General features: G+C 36.8%; 1 long non-coding RNA gene across 2 annotated transcripts; it reads right to left on the reverse strand.

Moving 5' to 3' along the window:
- Window positions 1–238: 238 nt before the first annotated feature.
- LOC136224659 (uncharacterized) lies at window positions 239–5035 on the reverse strand. Of its 2 annotated transcripts, XR_010686541.1 has the most exons (6): window positions 4768–5035; window positions 4411–4483; window positions 3294–3403; window positions 1105–1212; window positions 600–1016; window positions 239–499 (listed from the first exon to the last, which is right to left on the reverse strand). It is a non-coding gene; the product is annotated as an uncharacterized lncRNA (long non-coding RNA). The 2 variants fall into 2 exon arrangements; XR_010686540.1 differs by having other exon boundaries at window positions 239–1016.
- Between the last annotated feature and the right edge of the window lie 3653 nt (window positions 5036–8688).

Consider the following 8688-nt stretch of genomic DNA (forward strand, 5'->3'; position numbering starts at 1 on the left):
AATATATTACTGACGGACGATCCGTCAAGAAACATTCAAATAAAATATTCAAATTCTTCGTTTATAACAGAATTCCGACAACCATTTTTCTGTTCAGGAAATCTTTTACGATGGAATTGTGACATTTATTTTAAATTAGTTTTAGCATCGAATTCATAATAACAATTTATAATCCAATCCCATTTCATAAATACAATTACTAAAAAAATGCAATTAATATATCATAAAAACACAATCATAATTACTAAGCTTATATATTAATAAATTCAAAATATATTCGTACCTACCAAAATAAGCTAATCAAAGTAACTTGATTCTTAGATCATATACAAAAAAAAAATATTGTGCAAAAAGACACCATGTATCAGGTACTAGAATAAGTTGATATAATTTGGTATCCTTAGAAATCTAAAAAATATTTAATCCAAAAATGCGCCACGCTTCAACTACCAAAATACCTTGATATTGATGGCACCCTTCATAACTAGAGAAAATATACCTAGTAAAAAATATATAGCAGACTTAACATTATTCTATGCATCTTGATATAGTTAGTTACTGTTAAAACAAAGTTACTATCATATGAATAAATAATATACCTGACCCTACTAAAACGGCGCTTGACGATGTGATTCAGTGGCACACATGATGTCTATACGCAACCGATCCATCTCAGCTCTCATCTCTGCAAGTACTCCTAACACTTTTTCAAGACTAGAATCAAGTCCATCCATACGCGACTGATCTGATTGTCGCCCAGCCATAAGAGTTTGGATGTCATGCTGCATTTGCTGGATTTGGTTAGTCATCCGTGGAATTTGAAGTATGGATGGAGCAGATGAGGATGATGCACCAGCTGTAGACCTAGGCTGAAAGGTGTAAAAACCACATTCATCTCGCAACCCGTAGACTCTAGATCTACTGTTGAATCATCCAACCGCTTCAAAATAAACTCTATACTCGTCAACTTGAGTATCCACTTCCCGCATCCTATCTCGTGCGGCAACAACCCTTTCCTACAAATATTGTTTACACCAATCGTTTAACATCCAAATTATTAGTAGTATAACAATACGTATATTGAATAAGTGTAATACCACTTACATTTATTGCACGAGATCTATCATCAACAAATGTGACACCATCATGGTTCCACGTATTAGTATAGACAAATAAAGTATACGGATCTACAGGTCGGCCTAATTCACGCGTCTGCCAAAGACAATTGTCAAACATCATCCATTGAAACAATTGCGAGCATATACAGAAAGGTTTGGTGTGATATGCACAGAAAATTGAATTAAGTTGTGTGTGATGAGTTGCATAAGGTCAGTTTCATTTGAGACCTGATACAACTCAATCTTTTAAGCATAAATTCACAAAAGCATCTAGTTACAAAATCTAAACTCAATGTACCACCTTCTAACCGCCTATACATCCATGATCTATCAGGCAAACTCATTTGCACAACTATAGAGGAATGCAACTTTCAAGTAAAACTACAGAAAGTTCAATGTGAAATAAAAACAAAGCACTTGAAACAAACTTAAAGTTGAATAGCCCTATTGTTCAAAATTTATATTCGAATCACTAATTAGGAGTAAAAGCTATATAAATAGTGGAAGAGGGTCTATACAACTTTTATAAACTTTATCTATAAACTTTGTAAGTCAGAGTGAGCAACTGAACCGAAAACTCAAAAACCGAAAAAATCAAATAAAAAAACCTAAACCGAATCGGACCAAAGTGTATTTCGGTTTGGTTCAGTTTTTATTTCTCAAACAGTTTAGATTTTGATTTGGTTTGGTTTAAAACCGAAAATAACCGAACCGAATTACACTTTGTTTTTTTGGAAATTTTATTTTTTAAATTTAACTAAACCAAAAAATAGAACAGATCAAATCAGACACACTGTTTGTCACTCTCTCGTTAAACTGAAAGATATAAATCTATGTTGTTTAATTTCTAGCACACAACACAACATTCCACTTTGAATACAAATTACAATTTCCAAAAAATTATGAAACCTACCTACCATTGGAACTGACTTCTATAAACAAAATGGAGGTAGAAATCAAATGACCTCCATAATGGGAAGAAAGTAATGATATGGGGTGATGAAGATATATATTTAAAAACAAAAGCAAATAAGAGAAAAAATATAGAAAACAGAGAAGAATACATATTTTAAATCCTTTATTGGTTTGGGATATGAAGAAGAATGAAGTTTATTCTTATCATTATAAGGAAAGATCAAAGTTTGTTAATCAAGGATTAAATACCCAAAATAATTAAAGATCCAATTGAAATACTTAAGGATTAATTAGAAAAAAACAATTAAAAATATAGCTTTTGCATAACACAATATAATATTACACTTGTTACCGTATACATGTGTTTTCTTTTCAATGTTTGGAAGTGTTAAAAATGTAGCAAATGAAAAAAGTGTTTACAAAATTTATTATCGTTCGATCCTAACATGAATTGTACCGGCTAAACTGAAATATTCGGTTAAGTTCGCACTAACCAAAATATTTCGATTCGAGGTTCAGACCAAACCTAATTACAATTTGGTTCAGTTTGGTCCAAAAAAGTTCAATAATTCGATTCGATTTGGTTTTTGGACCGAAAGACCATGCTCACCCCTATTTGTAAGCTGAAGTGATGCTTTAAATTTATTAAAAGTTCACAGCCTACATGTGCAATGGGCATGTGCTGCTCAATTTCACTTAACAAATAAAAAGGAAACCATTTTCCTTATCCTGTATATTTCCATTTCTAAGGCAACATGAAACCATTTGCCTTATACAGTATATTCCCATTTCTAATTATTGAAATATCTTGTGGTGAAAGCTCAATTTCATCCTTCAACTTATATATACATATAAGGCAACATGAAAATTTTAAAAACAAGGATCATTTCATTGAAACCCTATGAATATCATCAGCTGACCTCTTAGGATCCAATATTAGATCATGAATATTTTTAGTTTTTGGACAGGAACTGAAATTTTGTTAACACTGCTAAATTAGCAATCTGTCAGTTCCGATGTACCAATGAAATACCATTTGAATAGTATAATTAACAATTCCAAAAGGAATTAAAATCTCAAAGGAAATTAAAAGTAGGAATAAGCCTTGTAAAGGACTCTACTACAAGTTTCAACTAATTCGGTTTGAAAAGAATTTCATAATTGTATAAACAACACTTAAAGTATAAACAACACTTATAGTATAAACAATGTGTCATAATGAGATAATTGATAATCTTATATAAAAGAGATCTGACAAACCTGAGGACTCTTTTGCAATCTTCGCACAAACCAGAAATTTCTGACACCCTATGTTTCAGTATCCTCTTCAAATAGTTTCTATACCTCAAGAGTGGCAAACATTTTCAGTTCTGCAAACCAAACGAATTCGGAACAGCTCATGAGAACATAGTTTTTTCCGTAATTATCATTTGAATGCAATAGTTATTTTACAATTATATATGAGATCCCAAGTCCAAGTCCATTTGAAAACAAAAGCAAAAGTTAAAGGCACCCTGACTTTAATCAATATGTTTATATTCCAACCCTGGTAATTCAAGTAGCTCATTCCCTTGTCCAGACAGTCGAACATCTCCTAGAAAGGCAACTATAAGGGCTGGAAGTAGGTAAGCTGACTTGGGAGTTGGCCTTTAACCTCCGTCTCCTTTACCGAAAAGGGAAAACTATGCTATACCAGCGAGATGGGAACAAGAGTCAGAGATCAGGTGAACAGATCTCAGAACAGGCTACGAAAGTGGATATAATATGTCTGGGCAGAAGGAAGTGAAAAGGGGGTAGACTAAGAATTGTTTAAAGTGAGAAATGTGGTGCTAGGAATTCGTTTCAATATGCCGCTAGAGCACAAAGCCAGTGGAATACTAACTGAGACAGACCTCAGCTAGCACCATATTAATTTCCATGAATAAATTTTGAGAATTTAAAAACAATATAATATTGACAGCCCAAATTTTACAAAGGAACAACAAAATATCCCACAGACAAAACTAATTGGCAAGGTTAAATATTGACAGCCTAAATTTTGATAAACTTTTGTACTCTCTAGATTTGTGATTTTGTTAGAGAAAATGCAGCAGATAGATCTATGACCAGACGAAGTAGCATATGTTGCCATATTATGTGCTTGTAGTCACTCTAGTCTCAACAAGACCGGATGAATCTATTTCAATCTTATGAGAACACCACACAATATATTGCCCAATTTGGTTCACTATTCATGCATTAAAAACTAAATGCCTCAGAATAGCAATAGGTTTTGTTTCAGATCCGTTTAAGAATTGGTATATTATACTCCTATATAATAGCAAGAACAAGAGAACAAAAAAGGTAAAAGATTAAATGGAAAAGTAGATTAGATTACCTTTCTTTTGCCTTCCCTCCATCCAACAGGACAACTGAATAACACTCTCTTCAACGTTTCAGAGCTTCCAGACCTACACAAAACACAGATTTATGAATAATTAGCCTTAAGAAAAATGCAAATATACACAGCAAACAGATGTAAGCAAGGAATTAGCAGAATTTAAATCATAACCCATCTTTCCCCCTCCTCGGATGTTTTCTTCTTCCTTTCCATCAATTAATCAAAGAAAAAGAGAGGATGAAGAAAGTAAAAGTGAATTCGTTTAGAGATTGGAATGAGTACTGAACATTAACCCTAAATCCAAAAGACCCATTGAAAATTAAATCTAAGAAATACAATAGCACCTAAACTTACCTCAACCGAAGAAAAATTCAGAGAAGAAGAAATCGTAGACCAAATCACGAACACAGCTGCTAAAGCCTAAATCGATCGCCTTCAACAGTAGGTAGTGGCTTTTGGAGAAACAAACTGCAAATAAGTCTGGTTATTGTGAGGAGAAAGTTTTTCCGTGTTAGATGGAGTGGTTTAGGGTTTGCAGAAGAAGAAGAGAAACGGATGAGAAGGAAAATCGCAAGGAGAGGGAGTGATCGTGTCTGTCTTTGGTATGAGTGAGGTAGACCTAAAAAATGTTATAACAGTTCTATTTATATTTTTTTATTATCTAATATTAATTTATATAAATTTATTTTATTTTATTTTTCTAAAATAACATTTTCAACGGAATCAAATAAAATATGTCAAAAAAAAATGTCAATCCGATTTTGACGGAATCAATTCCGTCAAATAAAACGTCAAGGATGACGGCGGGAAATCTCCCGCCCACCATTTTGACGGGTACGTACGTTCCATCAACCAGTTCCGTCAATCCAGTTGACGGTTACCACATTGACGGAATTTCCGTCAAATGTTTTCTGACGGAAATGATTCCGTCAGAGATTTCCGTCAGTAAATGGGTATTTTCTAGTAGTGCTCCCTGCCTGACAGTCCTTTCCATGGTGGTCGCCGCCACAGTGCACACAGGTGGGAGGTTGGCTGAATTTTGCCAACAGGACGTCCATCTTCCTACTCAAATCCGCAACACTCGGATTTTGTTCTTGTTCTTCCACAGCAAACACCCGCTGCCTTGTGGGGCCAGTGAGTTTCTCCTCTTGCCACTGCACACTCTTCCTAGCCAGCTCGTTAATCATGTCATACGCCTCTGTTGCTGTCTTTCTGAACAAATCTCCACCCGCTGCGGAGTCTACAATAGCCCTGTTAGTGGGTGTCAATTCGTGATAGAAGACGCTCACTAATTGATGCTTGGGTATGTCATGATGAGGGCACATGCGCAGCATTTTTCTGAATTGGGTCCAAGATGTGTGGAGCGCTTCGTGCTCGGGTTGGTGGAAGGATGTGATCTCACCCTTGAGCATTGCTGTCTTCGAGGGAGGAAAGTAGTAGGACAAGAATTCCTTCTCCAATCCTGCCCAAGTTGTGATTGATCCGGGCTCTAGTGTTCTTAGCCATTCCAAAGCTTGCCCAGTTAGAGAAAATGAGAACAACTTCAGCCTAGAAGCATCTTGGGGAACCCCATTTGTTCTCGCAGTGTCTGCGCACATTAGGAAGCGATCCAGATGATCATTCGGGCTCTCATGTGCCTCCCCTCCAAACAATTCGGTCTGTTGAATCAAGTGAATTATGCCCGACTTGATTTCGTATGTGTTGGCCGGAATATTCGGAGCGGCAATGCCGGACAGATGCTGGTGCCGGTGTGGTGCCAGGATCTCACTCATCAGATAAGTGTCGGTTTCTGGTCCGGTGTTCTCAGTGTTCCGTTCAGTGTTCCGTTCATTGTCAGTCATTTTGATAGGCTCGATGATCTCGTCTTGCTTCAGTTTTCCAATCTGTTTGCTCCTGCGAAGAGTACGTTCAAGTTCAGGGTTAAGAGGGACACACGGTATTCTCGCTGATCTTATAGGCATATGCTGAGAAGAAATAAATACACGAAATAAATGAAAGCAGAAATTTTTCCTATGAAAGAAAAGTATACACATCATACAAGGTCGCACAGTTTTATACAAGTATCCTTATTGGTTTATATTGACAGATATAGATTGGTGTACATGGTACAAACTAGTAGAGATAAACAAGTATGTATAAGTATGAATATGAACAAATATAAATATAAGAATGAACAAGTATAAAAGGTATAAACAAGCACAGACAGACAAGTATAGATGAATTTAACAAGTATAAATATACGTTTGTGTAAACAAGTATAAATAAGTATAGGTATGGACAACTACGCATGTTATGAGAAAACACGGTAGATATAAACAAGTATAGAAAGGTCATATATACTTAGGTATAAACGAATAAACAAGTATTTGTATATGCAAGTATAAATATAAACAAGTACATAAACGATATAAAACAGTTTAGATGATATTCACAAAGATATTCACAAAGGAATGTCTAAACTAACAAATCGACCTTTGGTTCGATATTACAGAAGAAATAAATCCCCGGCAACGGCGCCAAAAACTTGATGCGCCTCCCGTAAAGGAGACTCACTAAGGGATAAGTGTACCGCGTCGTTATCAAGTAATAAAATTCTGGAAAAGTCTAGGTATCGTCCACAGGATTTATTTCTGCAAGTATCAAGCTACTTGGTCTCAGGTGTTATCTAGGCTTTGGGGGTTTTGAGTTTGGTTTTTCTTAAGTTAATCTACTCCTAGGTTGAATTAAACTACTCCTAGCTAAATTATCCAATTCTAACTAAGTTATTCTACGCCTAATTAAGTTACTCTACCCCTAATTAAGTTAAACTACTCCTAGGTGATCTTTTACCAATGTAATTATCCGAAGGAACATGAAGGGATACGATGATAATGAAAATAGATTGTTTAGACAACGGAATTAAAACCTAATCTAAGTCACTTGTGTCCGAGGCGATTAACCCTACCTATCCTCCTGAGGTCCCTAGTTCGTGATTCCCTTGTAAGGTTGAAACTAGCTCTAAGGCTCAGCAATTTGGGCTTAATCTTCTATAGGGTCGTCAATCCTATAGGCACTGACTAGGTCAGATTCAGCTCGCAATATGTGCCAACTTAATTTTGGGATTATCGAATGAGTTAAACTAATCAGACAAAGCGTAAGACAAAGATTAAAGCAATAAAACAATTGAATAAACAAAACTATAATATATATCAAAGATGAAAGTATTGTCACGAAGATACAATGAGCCTAGGATTCATAACATGGACCAGAGGCTAGACAGAATATAAAAGAAGAAAAATCCCTTTCAGGGAACCTGTCTACCAATGCAGGTGTCTTCCTAGGACTTAAGGATGGAGCTTGAGCAATCCTCGGTGAGCGGAGCTTCGGAGGTGTCTTCAATGGAGGTTTGAAGGATATGGAGGAGGTGGAGAGGATTTCTCAAGGTGAAAGCTAAGAAAATTACAAAGATAAAAGATATCTAATTTACAATGGAAAAGTTCTATTTATAGTTGTAGCTCGGGCCCTCTTTTTGACCTATTTCGTGTCCTTGTGCAGGTGGGAAGTCGTGGGACCGGTCGTGGAGTCGTGGGGTCAAAACTGACTTTTTTGACCAATTCCCACAGGTCAGCTCGCCGAGCAGAGCGCGGTGCTCGGCGAGCTGGCCCTGCACGGCCAGCTCGCGGTGAGATGGCCCCCAGCTCGCCCGAGCAGGCCTCTAGAGGCCTGCTCGGCGAGCTGGCCTGGCCAGCTCTCCCGAGTTGGCCTATAATGGCCAGCTCGTCGCGAGCTGGCTTAAAAAGGCTAGTTCGACGAGCCGTTTTGCCCTGCACACTTCCGCACGGTTGCTCGATGTTCCACGATGTAACTTTTGCCCGAATTTCCCCTGCGCATGCACGGAAACTCCAAATAACATTAGTCTCGAGGCTAAATTGACCCGCCAATCGCTTATTTTGCGCAAACGCTCCGTTTGGTGCGACTTTTGGCGGATCAATTAGCTATAAAAGATAACGGAATTATAACATGCATGCCATTTTGGCCTTATTTGCCTAAAATGATCAGAAAACGAGCTTAAACAACAAAAAGTTAATAAAACATTTCCAATTCCTAACTAACTCACACAAAGGCATATAAATGCGAGAATTGCTCGCTTATTCATGAAATAACACTAAAAACCGCCCTAAAACCGTACCCAAAGATAGGGGTTTTTGACCCCTATCACTAGCCCCTAGGTCACATAATGCATTCTCAATACTCAATTTGCCAATAGAATAAGGGATTGAAAAACTTCTTGGGTCC

The sequence above is a fragment of the Euphorbia lathyris genome, chromosome 3 (genome assembly GCF_963576675.1).
Source record: "Euphorbia lathyris chromosome 3, ddEupLath1.1, whole genome shotgun sequence".
NCBI classification, from domain to species: Eukaryota; Viridiplantae; Streptophyta; class Magnoliopsida; order Malpighiales; family Euphorbiaceae; genus Euphorbia; species Euphorbia lathyris.